The 20,299-nt window shown below is 54.9% G+C and overlaps 6 non-coding genes and 1 pseudogene across 6 annotated transcripts; all 7 read left to right on the top strand.

Annotated features, from left to right (window-relative positions):
• The first annotated feature begins 6,761 nt into the window (after window positions 1–6,761).
• Window positions 6,762–6,940, top strand: LOC134013244 (U2 spliceosomal RNA; annotated as a pseudogene).
• A 566-nt stretch (window positions 6,941–7,506) lies between these two features.
• LOC134013439 (U5 spliceosomal RNA) lies at window positions 7,507–7,624 on the top strand. Its single transcript, XR_009928927.1, has one exon. It is a non-coding gene; the product is annotated as a U5 spliceosomal RNA (small nuclear RNA).
• A 908-nt stretch (window positions 7,625–8,532) lies between these two features.
• LOC134013241 (U2 spliceosomal RNA) lies at window positions 8,533–8,723 on the top strand. The gene has a single exon (XR_009928760.1). It is a non-coding gene; the product is annotated as a U2 spliceosomal RNA (small nuclear RNA).
• A 550-nt stretch (window positions 8,724–9,273) lies between these two features.
• On the top strand, window positions 9,274–9,391 carry LOC134013438 (U5 spliceosomal RNA). The gene has a single exon (XR_009928926.1). It is a non-coding gene; the product is annotated as a U5 spliceosomal RNA (small nuclear RNA).
• A 908-nt stretch (window positions 9,392–10,299) lies between these two features.
• Window positions 10,300–10,490, top strand: LOC134013240 (U2 spliceosomal RNA). The gene has a single exon (XR_009928759.1). It is a non-coding gene; the product is annotated as a U2 spliceosomal RNA (small nuclear RNA).
• Window positions 10,491–11,061: 571 nt separating this feature from the next.
• Window positions 11,062–11,179, top strand: LOC134013437 (U5 spliceosomal RNA). Its single transcript, XR_009928925.1, has one exon. It is a non-coding gene; the product is annotated as a U5 spliceosomal RNA (small nuclear RNA).
• A 908-nt stretch (window positions 11,180–12,087) lies between these two features.
• On the top strand, window positions 12,088–12,278 carry LOC134013239 (U2 spliceosomal RNA). The gene has a single exon (XR_009928758.1). It is a non-coding gene; the product is annotated as a U2 spliceosomal RNA (small nuclear RNA).
• The last annotated feature ends 8,021 nt before the right edge of the window (window positions 12,279–20,299 follow it).

Genomic DNA, 20,299 nt, shown 5'->3' with positions numbered 1-20,299 from the left:
AGAGCCTGATGGACGTGTGACAAAAGCAGGGTAAGGTTGGCTTTGGGGTTGCGTGCGTGCGTGCGTGCGTGCGTGCAAGGCAGGTTTTGTTTTTGCATCTTCTGTAGCCGTTTCAATTCTGTTGCCTTTTCCTTTGATTTCCTCTTCCGTCCCCGCTTCTTCTGCGGCTTTTGGCCTTGGCTTTCGGCTTCCGTCCCTGCTTGGCTTTGGGGTTAGGTGCGTGCGTGCGTGCGTGCGTGCGTGCGTGCGTGCGGGTAAGGCTTTTGTCTTTGCTTCTTCTGTAGCCGTTTCAATTCTGTTGCCTTTTGGCCTGGGCTTTCCGCTTCCGTCCCGCTTCCTCTGCGGCTTTTGGCCTGGGCTTTCCGCTTCCGTCCCCGCTTCCTCTGCGGCTTTTGGCCTGGGCTTTCCGCTTCCGTCCCCGCTTCCTCTGCGGCTTTTGGCCTGGGCTTTCCGCTTCCGTCCCCGCTTCCTCTGCGGCTTCTGGCCTGGGCTTTCCGCTTCCGTAGTTTCGGCCGTTCTTGGTGTGGCGACCGAGTGGCCCAGCCGGTGCACGGAGGGTCCGCGCGCGGGGGGCGTCCGATAATGCGGTCATCGCTTCTCGGCCTTTTGGTTGAGATCAAGTGAAGTATCGAGTGAGATCGATACTGATCGAAAATCTCTCCTTGGGCCGTGGGCGATCGACCGGCCGGTGGGCGTTACCCTTTTCAGTTGGTTTTTGTCCTTATCATTTTGAATTTGATTTGTCTTGATACTGTGTTTGATTTCTGTCTCTGTCTTGTTCCCAGGTCCACAGACGGTTACCGGAGCCAGTGCTGGAGGAGGAGTCACTCACCGGAAATTTCCATTCTTCCACTGGCCTAGCCTAGTGCTAGGCCAGGTGAGTGCCTCCAAGGCCAGTACTTTTCCGGTCCCCCTGTGGGCCTTGTCTTGTGTTTGTACAGTTTAGCCTGTTTTTTGTTTAGCTTCTTGTTTGTTCTGTGTGTCCTATTTGTTTAAGTTTTGTTAGGTGTTTCCTTTTTGTCTTGTTTATTAGTTTGTCCATAGTTTGTTTGTCCATAGTCCTTTTTGTGAGTTTAAGTGTTTGTTTTGGTGTAGCCTAGCCACCAATCCTTGATTGGGGGCAGGTGTGTCTAGTTAAGTGTTGTTTGTCAGTGTTTTTCCGTGCCGCCAGTTGCCAGGCCTAGCAAGCCAGGTAATTGGTGGGAGGTGTGTCTTGTTAGTGTGAGTGTTTGTCTCAGTAGTTTTCCGTTTGGTGTATTCTTGTTTTCTTGTCTTGTGTCTAAGTGTTTTTTGTGGTTAATTTCTTTTGGCCGGTCTTTTCAGTTGCTTTTCTTTGTTGATTTGGTTTTTGGTGGGGTGTTTGTGTAGTCCAGTTCAGTGTTCGTTACCCTCCATTGTATTGTTAGTGTGCCCCTTCCCCCCCCCCCCCCCCCTCCCCTACCCCCCCCCCCCCCCCACACCAGTGTTTGTCTTCCCCCTACCCTCTTGTGTTGGTGATCCCTCCCCCCCCCCCTCCTGTTCCCTCTTGCTGTGTCACCCTCCCCTCCCACGTTTCTGATTGTTTTTTGTTCAGTGTTGTTCGTGCCTCCAGGATGTCGGCCGCTCGTGCCGGCATGAGGAGGCACAACAGTGTGCGTTTCTTGTTCAAGGTGGTGGGTGGAGTGAAGGTGGAGATGTCCAGGTTGGACTTCTCCAGGAGGTTGCTGCAGAGACTGCTCAGGTTCACACCGGCCGAGCTGAACTGCATCGTGGCCTTGCCTGCTGGGCAGGGCTTCGATGTCAGTTTCAGCACGGTTGTGGTGCTGAAGGAATTCTGGACACGTTTTGAAGTAAGCAAAGATCAAGTGACCCAAACGTTTTGCGTGGAAAAACTGACTGACAACACCTTGAAAGTGGTGATTGTCAGGATGTTTAATGAGACTGTGAACCCCGAGGATATCTGTGTTTGGTTGAAAAGGTACTGCACAGTTAAAGGGGTTCCAGTTAGAGTGAAGGATCTGGATGGCATATGGAATGGAGCTTGGAGAGTGCCCATCCAGCAGGTTCCAGATCCGACAGGTTTTGAAGGACTGAGGCAGTTACCCTCAATCATAGTGTTGGGGGAGAACAGGGGCTTCGTGCACTACATGGGACAGCCAAAGTTATGCAGAAAGTGCATGAAGCATGGGCACCTCGCGGAGGCGTGCCAGGAGGTGGTGTGCGGAAAATGCCGGGAGATCGGGCACGTCTTCGCGGAGTGCCCAAATGGGAGAGCTTGCAACTTGTGTGGCGAGCTCTCCCACCTGTTCAGAGACTGTCCTCAGTCCTTCGCCAACAAGCTCCGGGCGGTCAGGGCGCCCGTGGAGCCTGTGGTGGCCGGTAGGGGGCCCGTTGAAAAGAGGGCGGAGGTGGCAAAAGAGGTGGCGGAGGGAGCAAAAGAAATGGAGAAGGTAGCGGAGGAAGAGGTGGAGGAAGTGGTGGCGGACCCTGTTTTAATTCCTTTTAAGCAGGTGGCCGCCGAGCACAGACAGTCAATGGAGAAAGAGCAGAGCGCGGGAGAGGAGGCTGGGGGATCTGAGGAGACAGGAACCTCCAGCCCCTCTCCCAGCACCAGTGACTCGGCGGCCAGCGATGATTTTATCCAGTGTGGGCAGCTTTTACTTGGCAAACGAGATAGAGATCTGTCCGCTGACATCGATCCAGCCAGTAAAAAGGGGAGGCCTGAAGTGAGCTCTGGAGAGTCAGATTCCTCTCCTAGGGTATTTCCTTCCAGCTCTCCGAACCAAGTGTCGTTTTTAAACTTAAACCTTACGACCTCCACCCCCAAGGAGAGCTCAGGCCTCCCCAGACGCGATAAGAAGAAAAAAGCAAAAAGCGAAGAGGTAAGTATTGTTTTATGATTTTAGTACCTGTTTTATTGTTTTACCCTCTTTTAAGGTTCCCACGTTTTTAGTTTTATGCACGTCCTTTTAACCCCTTTTACCCTTTTAATGGCGCTCACTTTTAGCACCATAAATGTAAGATGTATCACAACCACTTTTAGGGCGCAGTCCGTTTTATCATTTTTAAGTACTGTAAAAAGCGATGTGATTTTATTACAGGAATGTGGACTGCCTTTTAAAAACTCCTATTTTAAGTGGGAACGGATGTGGAGCCACGGGCCCTCCTGCTGGAGCGGCTCCAATGCTAACAAAAATGACGGAGTGGCGGTTTTAATAAAGAATCCACATGTGTTGGTGAAGGGGTGCACTGTTTTTAGAAATGGACGGGTGCTTTTACTGAACTTGACTTTTTTAGGGAAAGATTTTAAAGTAATCAATGTGTATGGTTTTAGTGATAAAAACGAACGTTTTACCCTTTTAGAAGATCTGCAGTCCCACCTGCTAGGTAGGGCTCCCCTTATTTTAGCAGGGGATTTTAACAGTGTTTTAACCAGGGCTGACAGAAGAGGTGCAGGGGTTGATTTTAAGGTAGACAAGGCATCGACCTTTTTAAACAGTATGGTTAGGGACTTTAGATTTACCGACTGTTTTAAGACCTTGCATCCCAGAGAGGAGGGCCTCACCTGGTTCAGTGATGATGGCACCAAAGCCTCTCGCATAGACTACTTTTTTACCAGGGACGCCCCCCCAACCGATGCTAGATTGACCCCGGTTTTCTTCTCGGACCACTCTATGCTGTCCTGCACCCTTTCACTATCCTCGGGTGTGACTGTAGGGAAGGGTCTGTGGAAACTGAACTGCTCCCTGTTGGAGGATGAGGAGGCCGTAAGGCAGTACAGGGAGCAGTTCAGGGACTGGCAGACCCTCCAGGACTGTTTTGACACTAGAGCACAGTGGTGGGAGATGGTGAAGGGTAGGACCAAAGCCTTTTTTAGTCAGTTAGGGAGAGATAGGAAAAAGAAAACAGATAGGTGCATGGTGGGACTGCAGAAACGTTTAGAAAGATATTTTATTTTGCGAAACCAGGGCATTGATTTTAACGATGAGATAAAAGCAGTAAAACAAGAGATGGCTATTTTATCGTGGGAAAAAAGCAAGGGGGTTATTTTAAGAAGTAAAGAAAGAGATGTAGAAGAGGGAGAAAAATGCACCAGGTACTTTTTTAAGAAAATTTTAAGTAGGAGTGGGACTATGTCCAAATTAAAAAACAAGGAAGGAAATATGATGATGGAAACTGATGACATTTTAAAAGTTGTAGAAACTTTTTATGGGGAACTGTTTGGGGAAAAAGAAATTTTAAAAGAACGAACAAAAGAGGTTTTAGGGTTTTTAGAAAAAACAGTCAACCAAGATGGAACACTAGAAAAAGACTTTAGTATGGAGGAATTGAACAAGTGTTTTAATGGTTTTAAGAGGGGGAAGTCTCCGGGGGCAGATGGGCTGCCTCTGGAGTTTTATCTCACCTTTTGGGACATTTTAGCACACGACCTCCTGACTGTTTTTAAAGACTTAGAGGACCTCGACAGACTTCCAGACAGTTTTAGAGTAGGGATAGTGTCATTACTCCATAAAAAAGACGACAGGACTGACCTGAAAAACTGGAGACCCATCACGCTTTTAAATTTTGATTTGAAACTTTTTAGCAAACTTTTAGCCAACAGAATGTCCACGGTTTTAGGTTCAGTGATCCACCCGGATCAAACCTGCGCCATCCCGGGAAGGAAGATCACCGACAGCCTCGTACTGATCAGAGACGCCATCTGTCTTGCGAGAGACAGAAACATTCGTTTAGCAGTACTAAATTTAGACTTTGAAAAAGCTTTTGATCGGGTCTCGCACCAGTACCTGTTTCAGGTACTGCAAAAAATGGGCTATCCGGACAGGTTTATAGCGTGGGTGGGGCTGTTGTATAGGGGTATACACAGCAGAATCCTTGTTAACGGGAAACTCACAAACGCAGTTCATGTCCACTGCGGCGTCCGTCAGGGTTGTCCGTTATCTCCCCTTCTCTTTGTCTCCTGTATCGAACCCTTGGCGCAGGTCTTGAGAAGGGACCAACGGATCACTGGGCTGGGAGTCCCGGGGAGCGGGGGACTCTCAGCCAAATGCGTTTTTTACATGGACGACGTGAACGTTTTATGCACCGACCGACCCTCCATCGACAGGACTCTGGACAGGACTGACTGGTTCGGACTGGCGTCAGGGGCCAAACTGAATAGAGACAAAACAGAGGCCCAGTTTCACGGCCCCTGGCGCGCACAGGACTTGACAGGACTGCCACTCACAACGCAAACAGACTTAAGGGTTCTAGGGGTAAAATTTGACCGGCTAGGGCTAGGCAGCGGGAACTGGGGTGGTCTACTTGGGAAGACTAGGCAACGACTGGCTTTCTGGGGACTACGTGACTTGACCATCGAAGGACGTATTTTAATCATAAAAACTGTGATTTTACCCCTGTTTTTATCCGTTTCAGCCATCTTCCTGCCTCCCAGAAGAGTGCTTTTACTCCTCGACCGCATGGTTTTTTATTTTTTATGGAAATCCAAGTGGGAGAGGCTGAAGAGAGAGGTGGTGAAGAGGAGTGTTTTAAAAGGGGGGAGGGGCCTCCCAAATTTTGTTGTGTTTTTGTCCAGCAGGTACACCGCACTCCACGTGAGCCTGGCCAGCCAAGACACCAAGACGGGCCTGTTGGTGAGGTTTTGGCTGGGGGGGTACCTGCGGACCTTGAGGCTCCTCCCCATCGACCTGAGGGTCCCGGTGGCTTTTAACTTGCCACCAGCATATAGTATTTTAAAAAAGTTTTTGAAGGATTTTAATCTTGAACAGCAGACAGAGCGAGTTTTAACTAACCATCGTTTTATTCTCTCTGTTGTGCAGGAGGGGGAGCCGGTGAGTCCAGTGCGCGGGCTCGCGCTAGGCGAGCCCTCCACGGTTTGGCGCAACGTGGCCCATCCTGCTCTGCTGAACCGGCACCGCGACCTCAACTGGATGGTGGCCCATGAGATCCTCCCGGTCAGAGCCGTCATGCACTCCCGGGGCATGGGAAGAACATCGAGGTGCCCACGGCCGACTTGTGGCGGAGAGGAGACCGTGCGGCACCTGCTCTGGGAGTGCAGGGCCGCCCGGGACCTGTGGATCCAAGCGGGGCCCCTGATAACCCCGAGCCTGCCAGCAGGGGAGGTCCTGACAGCACAGCTGGTGCTCTACGGGGTGAGCCAGAGACCCATACCATCGGGACAATTCCGCCAGCTCTGGCTCACCCTGACATGCTATAAGGAGGCCCTGTGGACCTCCAGAAACCTGCTGGTGGGGAAGCGCGTGGAGACGGCCACCCAGGCAGTGGCGAAGCTGGCTACAGGGACCCTAGGGTGGTACGTCCCACGCGCCATTCGGAAGGGGCCCCCACCCACGTGAAGTGGTCCGGGCGGCCGCGGCCTGACTGCGCCGGAATGGCTGCCGTGGTCGAGGATCTCCGCTGGGCCACAGAGGAAGAATGGAGCGGTGACCGGTTCGGCGGAGCGGGAGGAATCGGCCCCGTTTATGGACTCCAAGCTCCACCTTCTTTGCACAACAGAGACTTTTAAAACTTTTACACACATTTCTTATCATGTCTTAACCCTGTTTTGATGTAACACTTTTTATGGCTTTTATCACACTGTGTTTTAAAGTATTGTTTTGTTTTAAGTATTGCCTTTTAACATACGTACTTTTAAATTTGACCAAGCACGTGTTTTTTATCCAAATTTATGCCTTTTTAAAGTGTTTTAAGACATGCAAATGGAAAATGTAAAATGATACTTGAAATGTGTTTTTAATGCTCTGTCTGGCTGCAAATGATCAATAAATTCTTTCAAAAGAAAAAAAAATCTGTTCTTATCAGTTTAATATCTGATATGTCCTCCATGCGAGGACAACATATTAAACGGATTTTTGCAACAGGGAGTCGGAACAGGGGCTCGCTCCGTCCGCTCCGCGCATCGCCCCGGTATTGCAGCGTCTCCGGGAAGGGTGCACTCTTTCTAAGCGTGTCAAAGAGAAAAGCTAGTGAAAAAAAGGGGGTGTGGGCGGAGCCCTGTCGGCCGGTGGCGTTTTCCCGCCCTTTTAGATATAAAAAAAAAAAAAAAAAAGTGAGGTGAGTGACCTCAAAGGGGGGGGGGGGGGGGGGGGCGGCTGTGAGTGAGAGAGAGAGAGAGAGAGAGAGAGAGAGAGAGAGAGAGAGAGAGAGAGAGAGAGAGAGAGAGAGAGAGAGAGAGAGAACTGGCTGACAGTCAGCGGCCGAGGTGAAAAATGGGAAGGCAATCGGAATGAGTTTTTTATCGCCGTGTCAGCCCACACCAACACGGAGTCGACTGGCTGGAAGGCGCATACGATAAACACGTAGGGATCTTAATCGAGAAAAAGCGATCCGTGAAATGGAGAAATTGCGGCGATAAAAGAAAAGCCAAGCGGGCGGGCCGAGCCCCTCTGCGGCCCGTGGCGTTTCCGCGCCTTTTTTTCCCGATAAGGATGCGGTTCGCCGCCGCGGACGGGTGAGTCAGGGCCAACGGAGGGGTTGGGGGTAGGCCGTTTGGGCCGTTTCAAATCGGCACTCTGGTTCCCCTTCAGCACGCACAAGCCTTTCGCCTTTTACTAAAGACTTCCGTGGAGGGGAACGCCGACGAGTGGAACGTGGTATTTTTGGGAGGCTTTGCCCGAGGGAGGGCAGAGCCTGATGGACGTGTGACAAAAGCAGGGTAAGGTTGGCTTTGGGGTTGAGTGCGTGCGTGCGTGCGTGCGTGCAAGGCAGGTTTTGTTTTTGCATCTTCTGTAGCCGTTTCAATTCTGTTGCCTTTTCCTTTGATTTCCTCTTCCGTCCCCGCTTCTTCTGCGGCTTTTGGCCTGGGCTTTCCGCTTCCGTCCCTGCTTGGCTTTGGGGTTAGGTGCGTGCGTGCGTGCGGGTAAGGCTTTTGTCTTTGCTTCTTCTGTAGCCGTTTCAATTCTGTTGCCTTTTCCTTTGATTTCCTCTTCCGTCCCCGCTTCTTCTGCGGCTTTTGGCCTGGGCTTTCCGCTTCCGTCCCTGCTTGGCTTTGGGGTTAGGTGCGTGCGTGCGTGCGGGTAAGGCTTTTGTCTTTGCTTCTTCTGTAGCCGTTTCAATTCTGTTGCCTTTTCCTTTGATTTCCTCTTCCGTCCCCGCTTCTTCTGCGGCTTTTGGCCTGGGCTTTCCGCTTCCGTCCCTGCTTGGCTTTGGGGTTAGGTGCGTGCGTGCGTGCGGGTAAGGCTTTTGTCTTTGCTTCTTCTGTAGCCGTTTCAATTCTGTTGCCTTTTCCTTTGATTTCCTCTTCCGTCCCCGCTTCTTCTGCGGCTTTTGGCCTGGGCTTTCCGCTTCCGTCCCTGCTTGGCTTTGGGGTTAGGTGCGTGCGTGCGTGCGGGTAAGGCTTTTGTCTTTGCTTCTTCTGTAGCCGTTTCAATTCTGTTGCCTTTTCCTTTGATTTCCTCTTCCGTCCCCGCTTCCTCTGCGGCTTCTGGCCTGGGCTTTCCGCTTCCGTAGTTTCGGCCGTTCTTGGTGTGGCGACCGAGTGGCCCAGCCGGTGCACGGAGGGTCCGCGCGCGGGGGGCGTCCGATAATGCGGTCATCGCTTCTCGGCCTTTTGGCTAAGATCAAGTGTAGTATCTGTTCTTATCAGTTTAATATCTGATATGTCCTCCATGCGAGGACAACATATTAAACGGATTTTTGCAACAGGGAGTCGGAACAGGGGCTCGCTCCGTCCGCTCCGCGCATCGCCCCGGTATTGCAGCGTCTCCGGGAAGGGTGCACTCTTTCTAAGCGTGTCAAAGAGAAAAGCTAGTGAAAAAAAGGGGGTGTGGGCGGAGCCCTGTCGGCCGGTGGCGTTTTCCCGCCCTTTTAGATATAAAAAAAAAAAAAAAAAAGTGAGGTGAGTGACCTCAAAGGGGGGGGGGGGGGGGGGGGGGCGGCTGTGAGTGAGTGAGAGAGAGAGAGAGAGAGAGAGAGAGAGAGAGAGAGAGAGAGAGAGAGAGAGAGAACTGGCTGACAGTCAGCGGCCGAGGTGAAAAATGGGAAGGCAATCGGAATGAGTTTTTTATCGCCGTGTCAGCCCACACCAACACGGAGTCGACTGGCTGGAAGGCGCATACGATAAACACGTAGGGATCTTAATCGAGAAAAAGCGATCCGTGAAATGGAGAAATTGCGGCGATAAAAGAAAAGCCAAGCGGGCGGGCCGAGCCCCTCTGCGGCCCGTGGCGTTTCCGCGCCTTTTTTTCCCGATAAGGATGCGGTTCGCCGCCGCGGACGGGTGAGTCAGGGCCAACGGAGGGGTTGGGGGTAGGCCGTTTGGGCCGTTTCAAATCGGCACTCTGGTTCCCCTTCAGCACGCACAAGCCTTTCGCCTTTTACTAAAGACTTCCGTGGAGGGGAACGCCGACGAGTGGAACGTGGTATTTTTGGGAGGCTTTGCCCGAGGGAGGGCAGAGCCTGATGGACGTGTGACAAAAGCAGGGTAAGGTTGGCTTTGGGGTTGAGTGCGTGCGTGCGTGCGTGCGTGCAAGGCAGGTTTTGTTTTTGCATCTTCTGTAGCCGTTTCAATTCTGTTGCCTTTTCCTTTGATTTCCTCTTCCGTCCCCGCTTCTTCTGCGGCTTTTGGCCTGGGCTTTCCGCTTCCGTCCCTGCTTGGCTTTGGGGTTAGGTGCGTGCGTGCGTGCGGGTAAGGCTTTTGTCTTTGCTTCTTCTGTAGCCGTTTCAATTCTGTTGCCTTTTCCTTTGATTTCCTCTTCCGTCCCCGCTTCTTCTGCGGCTTTTGGCCTGGGCTTTCCGCTTCCGTCCCTGCTTGGCTTTGGGGTTAGGTGCGTGCGTGCGTGCGGGTAAGGCTTTTGTCTTTGCTTCTTCTGTAGCCGTTTCAATTCTGTTGCCTTTTCCTTTGATTTCCTCTTCCGTCCCCGCTTCTTCTGCGGCTTTTGGCCTGGGCTTTCCGCTTCCGTCCCTGCTTGGCTTTGGGGTTAGGTGCGTGCGTGCGTGCGGGTAAGGCTTTTGTCTTTGCTTCTTCTGTAGCCGTTTCAATTCTGTTGCCTTTTCCTTTGATTTCCTCTTCCGTCCCCGCTTCTTCTGCGGCTTTTGGCCTGGGCTTTCCGCTTCCGTCCCTGCTTGGCTTTGGGGTTAGGTGCGTGCGTGCGTGCGGGTAAGGCTTTTGTCTTTGCTTCTTCTGTAGCCGTTTCAATTCTGTTGCCTTTTCCTTTGATTTCCTCTTCCGTCCCCGCTTCCTCTGCGGCTTCTGGCCTGGGCTTTCCGCTTCCGTAGTTTCGGCCGTTCTTGGTGTGGCGACCGAGTGGCCCAGCCGGTGCACGGAGGGTCCGCGCGCGGGGGGCGTCCGATAATGCGGTCATCGCTTCTCGGCCTTTTGGCTAAGATCAAGTGTAGTATCTGTTCTTATCAGTTTAATATCTGATATGTCCTCCATGCGAGGACAACATATTAAACGGATTTTTGCAACAGGGAGTCGGAACAGGGGCTCGCTCCGTCCGCTCCGCGCATCGCCCCGGTATTGCAGCGTCTCCGGGAAGGGTGCACTCTTTCTAAGCGTGTCAAAGAGAAAAGCTAGTGAAAAAAAGGGGGTGTGGGCGGAGCCCTGTCGGCCGGTGGCGTTTTCCCGCCCTTTTAGATATAAAAAAAAAAAAAAAAAAGTGAGGTGAGTGACCTCAAAGGGGGGGGGGGGGGGGGGGGGCGGCTGTGAGTGAGTGAGAGAGAGAGAGAGAGAGAGAGAGAGAGAGAGAGAGAGAGAGAGAGAGAGAGAGAGAGAGAGAGAGAGAGAGAGAGAACTGGCTGACAGTCAGCGGCCGAGGTGAAAAATGGGAAGGCAATCGGAATGAGTTTTTTATCGCCGTGTCAGCCCACACCAACACGGAGTCGACTGGCTGGAAGGCGCATACGATAAACACGTAGGGATCTTAATCGAGAAAAAGCGATCCGTGAAATGGAGAAATTGCGGCGATAAAAGAAAAGCCAAGCGGGCGGGCCGAGCCCCTCTGCGGCCCGTGGCGTTTCCGCGCCTTTTTTTCCCGATAAGGATGCGGTTCGCCGCCGCGGACGGGTGAGTCAGGGCCAACGGAGGGGTTGGGGGTAGGCCGTTTGGGCCGTTTCAAATCGGCACTCTGGTTCCCCTTCAGCACGCACAAGCCTTTCGCCTTTTACTAAAGACTTCCGTGGAGGGGAACGCCGACGAGTGGAACGTGGTATTTTTGGGAGGCTTTGCCCGAGGGAGGGCAGAGCCTGATGGACGTGTGACAAAAGCAGGGTAAGGTTGGCTTTGGGGTTGAGTGCGTGCGTGCGTGCGTGCGTGCAAGGCAGGTTTTGTTTTTGCATCTTCTGTAGCCGTTTCAATTCTGTTGCCTTTTCCTTTGATTTCCTCTTCCGTCCCCGCTTCTTCTGCGGCTTTTGGCCTGGGCTTTCCGCTTCCGTCCCTGCTTGGCTTTGGGGTTAGGTGCGTGCGTGCGTGCGGGTAAGGCTTTTGTCTTTGCTTCTTCTGTAGCCGTTTCAATTCTGTTGCCTTTTCCTTTGATTTCCTCTTCCGTCCCCGCTTCTTCTGCGGCTTTTGGCCTGGGCTTTCCGCTTCCGTCCCTGCTTGGCTTTGGGGTTAGGTGCGTGCGTGCGTGCGGGTAAGGCTTTTGTCTTTGCTTCTTCTGTAGCCGTTTCAATTCTGTTGCCTTTTCCTTTGATTTCCTCTTCCGTCCCCGCTTCTTCTGCGGCTTTTGGCCTGGGCTTTCCGCTTCCGTCCCTGCTTGGCTTTGGGGTTAGGTGCGTGCGTGCGTGCGGGTAAGGCTTTTGTCTTTGCTTCTTCTGTAGCCGTTTCAATTCTGTTGCCTTTTCCTTTGATTTCCTCTTCCGTCCCCGCTTCTTCTGCGGCTTTTGGCCTGGGCTTTCCGCTTCCGTCCCTGCTTGGCTTTGGGGTTAGGTGCGTGCGTGCGTGCGGGTAAGGCTTTTGTCTTTGCTTCTTCTGTAGCCGTTTCAATTCTGTTGCCTTTTCCTTTGATTTCCTCTTCCGTCCCCGCTTCCTCTGCGGCTTCTGGCCTGGGCTTTCCGCTTCCGTAGTTTCGGCCGTTCTTGGTGTGGCGACCGAGTGGCCCAGCCGGTGCACGGAGGGTCCGCGCGCGGGGGGCGTCCGATAATGCGGTCATCGCTTCTCGGCCTTTTGGCTAAGATCAAGTGTAGTATCTGTTCTTATCAGTTTAATATCTGATATGTCCTCCATGCGAGGACAACATATTAAACGGATTTTTGCAACAGGGAGTCGGAACAGGGGCTCGCTCCGTCCGCTCCGCGCATCGCCCCGGTATTGCAGCGTCTCCGGGAAGGGTGCACTCTTTCTAAGCGTGTCAAAGAGAAAAGCTAGTGAAAAAAAGGGGGTGTGGGCGGAGCCCTGTCGGCCGGTGGCGTTTTCCCGCCCTTTTAGATATAAAAAAAAAAAAAAAAAAAGTGAGGTGAGTGACCTCAAAGGGGGGGGGGGGGGGGGGGGGGGGGGGGTGCGCTGTGAGTGAGTGAGAGAGAGAGAGAGAGAGAGAGAGAGAGAGAGAGAGAGAGAGAGAGAGAGAGAGAGAGAGAGAGAGAACTGGCTGACAGTCAGCGGCCGAGGTGAAAAATGGGAAGGCAATCGGAATGAGTTTTTTATCGCCGTGTCAGCCCACACCAACACGGAGTCGACTGGCTGGAAGGCGCATACGATAAACACGTAGGGATCTTAATCGAGAAAAAGCGATCCGTGAAATGGAGAAATTGCGGCGATAAAAGAAAAGCCAAGCGGGCGGGCCGAGCCCCTCTGCGGCCCGTGGCGTTTCCGCGCCTTTTTTTCCCGATAAGGATGCGGTTCGCCGCCGCGGACGGGTGAGTCAGGGCCAACGGAGGGGTTGGGGGTAGGCCGTTTGGGCCGTTTCAAATCGGCACTCTGGTTCCCCTTCAGCACGCACAAGCCTTTCGCCTTTTACTAAAATCGGCACTCTGGTTCCCCTTCAGGCGCATGGGTGAACAAAGGAATCGAAAGTCCGGGGTTGAGCGGTGTATGGGACACGGCTTGCGATTGCTTTGTTGACTGTGCGGTGGGAAACCAGGTATCGGTCCCCCCTCTCTCTCTCACTACTTTCCCCCTTTTTTCACCACTCGGCTGGAGACGGAGGCAGAATACGTGGCTTGACCGCGGTTCGGCCAAAATCTCCAGCCCAACCCCCCAGTTGCGGAACACCCCGAACCGGCCCGGAACCCTCCGGTGCCACAGGGCCTGGTGAGAGGCAGGAGGCAGGAGGCAGGAGGAGGGTGCTAGGTCGTGGTAGACCGGCCCCGACCCCCACCAGCCTTTCCCAGCACCCCTGCCGACTCCCGGACCCGTCCAGCTGCGGAACACCCAGGACGCGACCGGAAGCCTCCGGTGCCCGCTGGCCCCGGTGAGAGGCGAGAGGCAGAGGAGCAGGAGGAGAGGCTAGGTCGTTGTAGACCGGCCTGACCCTCCACTCCCAGTACTCCGCACTCTCCCGGATCCCCATACCCCCCCCTCCCTTGCGGTTGGCCAGACCGCCCGACAAGTCGGGATCGGGATCGTCCTTTTCCCGCCAGACCAGACCCGGAGGGAGGAAGGAGGGACAGACGGGCAAGAGCCCCACCACCTTCGCCGAGAGCAGGCAGGCCACAGGAGAGTGGCACCCCTAGGGCCAAGCACTCGGGTGGCCTTACCTTGCTCTCAGGTCTCCCTCTGCCCTTCACAGGGAGACTTTTTCACCTCAGACCAGACGGGAGGAGGGCCAGGAGCCCCAACACCAACGTTAGGAGCGGGCGAGCCACAGGAGAGTGCCGTCCCTTGGGGACGGGCTACCAAGTGGCCTCAGCCCGCTCTGAGTTTTCTCTCCCCCCCCCCCCCCCCCCTCACCCTAGCAGGTTCGGGGGACACGCACCACCACCATCATCATGGCTGCCAGGATGAACCCTGGGGCGATGAGACGGGTGAACGCCGTCAGAGTGACAGTGAAATCCGAGGAGGCTGCCGGGGACGGAGCCACCACAGGATCCACAACCACCGCAACAACGACAGGACAGAAAGACACGACAACCGGAATGACCCGCCTGGAATTCAGCAGAGCCGTACTCCAACGAGGTATGGGCTTTGTGCCAAACGACCTCAACTGCCTGGTGAAACCACCCTCAACCCCCAACACCTTTGAGGTCAGTTTCAAAACACCACAACTGTTAGAGCAATTCTGGACCATGTACCGTCAAAACAAAAATAACCCGCCCTTCAGTCATCTCCACACAGAACCACTTTCAGACAGGGAAAACAAAGTAGTCACCATCCAATTCCACAACGAAGCTGTGCAGGAGTACGACGTGGAGGTCTGGCTGCGCCGCTATGCCCGCGTCAACTCTGGAGCGAGGAGGGTCCTGGACGAGGATGGAGTGTGGACCGGGGCACGGAAATGGCTGGTCCAGCTCACACCGGATCCATCAGCGGTGGGCGGTGTCCAACACATCCCCAGTACCATCAACCTGGGGAACCATAGGGGCACCGTCCACTACTACGGTATGCCCAAATTGTGCAGGAACTGCGGCCACCTTGGACATCTGGCCGCGGCCTGCACAAAGATCATCTGCCGCATCTGTAGAGGGGAACACCCCACGGTGGCGTGCACCCACACACGCCCCTGCAACCTGTGTGGGCTTCAGGGACACCTCTACAGAGACTGCCCCCAGTCCTACGCCAACAAAACCAGGAGACCGGCCACTACCACCACTACGGCAGCACCAGGAGCTTCACCTCAGGTAGAGCCAGCCGATCCCCCTCTACCGACTTCCCCCATCCCTACCCCTGCCCCTCCCACCTCCCCTACCCCTGACCCCCCCCCTTCAGACTCCTCCACACCCCCCCTATTCATCATTACGGATCCCGACCCGGTTCCTGACTCCCCCACCAACCCCACCCTCGACCCAAAGACCGACATCCTACCACCGGGGGCAGTCTCCCCCCCACTGACACAACTAGGCCTACTGGACCCTCAGACAGACCTACCCATCCCTCTCCAACCGACACCCGTCACGACAAATCAGCCAACATTACAGGACTCTGACTCCACTGACATGACTTCCCCGATATACCTTCCCATACGCACCTCCACCCCTGCCGGGTCGGTAACCGTAAGGGAGCCGGCCCTGGTAGGGATAGTCACCCCCCACGACCTACCCCCACATTCCCAGTCACTGTACAATGAAAACAGCAATAACACGCCGCTCACAGACTGGAACCAAGTCGTTCTGAAGAGGAAACGTAAAACCACCACTGTGACCTCCGAAGACGACTCCACCTCGACATCCGACTCCCCCTCTCCCCCGGAACCACCACTAAAGCCTCCAGGCCCCCTTCCCTCCCCCCCCCCCCCTCCCCTCCCTCCTCCCCTCCCCCCACGTTCCCGCCCTTGCCCCAAGTCCAGACGCCAACCCCCCACAGCAGTCTCTGAGCCCACACAGGATCAGACCAGCCAGCCCCGGCCCACCCAAGGACCCTCCGTGCCGGCCGAACCTCCACCACCAGGCAGACGGTGGGGGGACGACGAAGCCGTGAGCAACCAGGGGGAGGTGCCCTATCCGGACTACGCACAGGAGGCCATCAGGAACCTCCAAATCATCGCCACAGGAATCGCCGGACCCGCCAAACCATCACAATCACCATGACCATCACAATAACATCACTCAACACCCGCAGTATGTTACAACAGGAGAAGAGGGCAACCGTCTTCAGACACCTCTCAACACAACCGGCCGACATCTACCTCCTCCAGGAGTGTGCCATCCCCTACAAAGTGATGGATGCACTCCTGGAGGGGGAGTGGACTCGGGGAGACTCTCTCTGGTCAGGTTCCAACACGGCCAGAGCGGACGGGGTCGGGATGTTGGTGGCCAATCCATTCCTCCGACAAATTAGCCATCGAGTCGTCGAGAGCGGGCGGATCCTGGCCGTCGACCTGGAGGTCCGGGTTCCCCGCTCAGGGTCATCAACGTCTACGGCCCCACCAGCGTCGCAGAGAGAGTCTCCCTCTACGCCAAGCTCCGACCTCTCCTGATGACCCCCATGCCAGTAGTGGTAGGGGGCGATTTCAACTGCGCTCTGAGGGACGAGGATCGGAGCAAACCCAGGAAGGACAGATCTACCACAGCACTACAGGACATAATCAACGACTTCTCCCTGGTGGACGTCGGCGGCACCTCCCCCCCAACACACACGTGGGTGAGATCCTCGGGCTCTGCCTCTTCAAGGATCGACATGTTCTTGCTCTCGCCAGGCCTGGGAGTGTGCGCCTTCAAGACCCAGGCGACGCACTTCTCAGACCACAGGATGCTGACCGTGACCCTGCGATGGGAGGGGCCAGTCAGACCAACGAGGGGGCCCTGGAGGATGAATACATCGGCACTCCAGGACCCCTCCACTAGCCACTCCTTCTCCAGGCGCTACCTGGAGTGGAGGACCCTGAAGGATTTATTTACATCCCCGATAGAGTGGTGGGAAATGGTTAAGTCCCGGGTCAAGGGGTTCTTCGGAGGGGTGGGAAGGAGGAAGGCTGGGGAACAAAGGGCCCGTTTTCACCACCACAACGAGGCCCTACAACGCCTTAGCCTCCTCCAACTCAGAGGATTCGACGTGACCCGGAGCTGTCAGAGACCAAGGAACATCTGGCCACACTCTATCGGGAAGAACAGGAGAGGAAGACCTTCAGGGATAAAATCCGGGGCCTGGAGGAGGAGGAGAAATGCACAAGATTCTTTTTCCGCAGGGCACGGTCCAAACAACAAGGCATCCAGTCCCTCTATAACACCAGCGGCCAGACCGTCACGGACAGCGACGACATCAGGGAGGTGACCGAGGAGTTCTACGGCCGGCTGTTTGACACCAAGCCGGCAGACGGGGCTCTGGCGGAAACCTTCCTTGACGGTCTGGACCAAATCAAAGAGGGGGGCGAGAGCGAGGAACCAGAGCTGAGCCTGGAGGAGCTCACCCGGGCCGTGCACTCCATGAACACCCAGAAGGCCCCGGGACCGGACGGGATCCCGGCGGAATTCTATCAGGCCTTCTGGGAACTCGTCAAGGGCGATCTGGCCCAGGTCCTCCGGGCAGTCTACAGGGAAAGGAGGCTAGGAGAATCAATGCGACAGAGTACAGTTACACTAATACCCAAGAAGGGGGACCTCAAGGACCTTCGGAACTGGCGCCCCATCAACCTCCTCTGCTCGGACTACAAGATTCTCACGAAGGCCCTCATGTGGCGCTTCCAAACACACCTCCCCACAGTCATCAACCCGGACCAGACCTGCGGCGTCCCCGGAAGGTCCATCAATGACAACTTGCTCCTGGTGAGAGACCTCATCTTCCACTCCCAGGAGCGGAGGTCCCCTTCGCGCTCCTCTGCCTCGACCAAGAGAAGGCCTTCGACCGGGTAAGCCATGGCTTCCTGCAGGAGGTGCTAGGGAGGATGAACTTCCCAAAACACCTCATCCACTGGACCAGGCTCTGCTACAACAACATCACGAGCAGAGTCCTGGTCAACAAACAGCTCACAGACCCCTTTCCTATCCGGTCAGGGGTCAGACAAGGATGCCCCCTAGCACCCCTGCTGTACGTCATCTACCTGGAGCCTTTCCTCCGTAAAATCAGAGCTACACACACCATCCAGGGTTACCACCTCCCGGGGGCCCAGGGAGAGAGGCTTCAGGTGGTGGCGTACATGGACGACATCACCATCGTCGGCACGGATAGTCGGTCCATCGCCGCGGCAACAAAGGTGGTGGACGACTACTGTGCAGCCACTGGCGCCCTGGTCAATCGAGGCAAGAGCGAACTGTACCTGTCGCAACACTGGAAAGAAGCGATGACCACCTCTTTCCCTGTAAAAACAGACAACATCAAGCTGCTCGGAGTCATCTACCAGAACAACGGGAAAGGGACCCTGACCTGGGCCAACACCATCAGTCAAGCCAAACAGAAGATCGCCCAATGGAGTGCACGGTCCCTCACAATAACGGGTAAGATCCTGATCCTGAAGGCAATAATCCTCCCCATTCTCCTCTATGTCGGTAGGGTGTTTCCCCCGGACAGGGTGACGAGCAAGACCATCGAGCGGCTGATGTTCACCTTTGTCTGGGGGAGCAACATGGAGCGCTTGAAGAGGACCATCATGTACAGCGCAGAGGAGAAGGGGGGGAAGGGGGTCCCAGACATCCTCAACATCATAAGGGCACAGGGCCTCTCCCAACTGGTCACAAACATCCATAAACCGGACAGGAAGGCAGGAGCCTTTGAGAGGTACTTCGCCACACCCATACTCAGAGCACTCCGTATCACCAACACCACCATCAACCACACTGTGCCCTACTGCTGGGACCCCCCGAAAGTATACAAGGAGTGGAAGAACTTTGCCTTCAGGACGGGTCTGCCCGCAGCTGGCCTGGCCTCCTGGAAATACAAGGACATCATGGCACACATCAGAGGGAAGGACAACATCACACCACCCAAGGCCAGGCCGGCCCTGGACATCCAACAGGTATGGAAAAACATCAGCCACAAGAGCATCAGCAATAAGCAAAAGGATTTAAACTGGTCAACTGCTCACGGCTGTCTCCCCACCAGAGAATTCATGTACAGACGGCACATAGCCCGTACCGAGCTCTGCCCCCACGGTTGCACTGACACTGAAAACATCTACCATCTGTTTGTCAAGTGCACCGTGGCCAGGCGGGTCTGGGCCCTGTTTGTTCCCTCTGTCTCCCTCTACAGGAACATCATCTTGCCTCGCTTGGCGGCGGACGACATCCTGTTCGGTCCTCCGGGAGGCTGCACGACCCCCCGCCTACAACATCAGTGGAGGATCGTCAGCGCCGTCAAGCAGGTGATATGGGAGACAAGGAACATCAGGGTCTACCATAAACAGGACCAACCTCTCACCGTCCAGAGGAGGAGAATCACTCTCCTCCTCAGGGACTACGCCATCCTGGACTTCAAACACCACCCGGACACCGCCAGAGACACATGGGGGGTTGAAAGGTGGAAGGACGTGTCCATCTAGCTCAGCCCTCCATGCCACCACATCGCCACACCAGCTCTGCACTCCGCCCTCCGTCCCCGAAGGCCAGACGGCGTTCCCCGTTCAACACCCTCATCGCCCCCACCACCACCACCTTCCGAGCAGCCACCACTTCACCCGTTCCGGCACCAAGCCCGAAGACCCGGGGGCACCAACACCTGCCCCCAGTATGAGGGTCCGGAGAGGAGAAACCCACCAGGCTCAATGGGAAGTACACAGAACACTACACCTGCACCCCAGTACCCTTTCTCACCCCCTTCCTTCCTCCCCTCTCCACCATCTCCCACTATCACCTCACAGGGTTCCAGTTCCAGTTGGCCACATCAGCCCAGCAGCAACACCCTCCACGCCCCAAGGACCGGTCAACCCCCCCAACCCCCCCCCCAGCACATCCGCTGCAGCACCTGGAACCCTCCTCCCTGGACCCCCGAAAAGGACACAACAGCCCCCCCCCCCCCCCCCCCTCCTGGCACAAGGACAAGCCCCCCCCACCTCATCAAGAAGACTGGCCCCTCCCCCCCCCCCCCCTCTTCACCCATACACCCCACCCTACTTACCCGGACACCACAGGGCACACTGCACCGCACCTGGACTGGGCCCGACCTGCAGCACCCCCAACCATCCCTGGAGGAGGGGATACCCCCTCGAATGGCTCCTCCCGAGGTTTCTTCGAAATTTTCTCAAAAGAGTTTTTGTGAGGAGTTTTTCCTCGCTTTCCTGGAGGGTTTTAGGTTGGCGCAGGGAGGGCCCACACTCTGGTGAAAGATTTTTTGAGGTAATTGTCATTGGGTGATTGTATATGTTTTTGTATTATTTGCATTGGGTGAAATGTGGTGGAAGTTATAACATGTATTTGTAAATACTTGTTTTAATTTTGGTAAAACCAATAAATACGTAAAATTTTACTAAAGACTTCCGTGGAGGGGAACGCCGACGAGTGGAACGTGGTATTTTTGGGAGGCTTTGCCCGAGGGAGGGCAGAGCCTGATGGACGTGTGACAAAAGCAGGGTAAGGTTGGCTTTGGGGTTGAGTGCGTGCGTGCGTGCGTGCGTGCAAGGCAGGTTTTGTTTTTGCATCTTCTGTAGCCGTTTCAATTCTGTTGCCTTTTCCTTTGATTTCCTCTTCCGTCCCCGCTTCTTCTGCGGCTTTTGGCCTGGGCTTTCCGCTTCCGTCCCTGCTTGGCTTTGGGGTTAGGTGCGTGCGTGCGTGCGGGTAAGGCTTTTGTCTTTGCTTCTTCTGTAGCCGTTTCAATTCTGTTGCCTTTTCCTTTGATTTCCTC

The sequence above is a fragment of the Osmerus eperlanus genome, chromosome 26 (genome assembly GCF_963692335.1).
Source record: "Osmerus eperlanus chromosome 26, fOsmEpe2.1, whole genome shotgun sequence".
Taxonomy (NCBI): domain Eukaryota; kingdom Metazoa; phylum Chordata; class Actinopteri; order Osmeriformes; family Osmeridae; genus Osmerus; species Osmerus eperlanus.
This window is presented reverse-complemented; position numbering and strand designations above follow the sequence as displayed.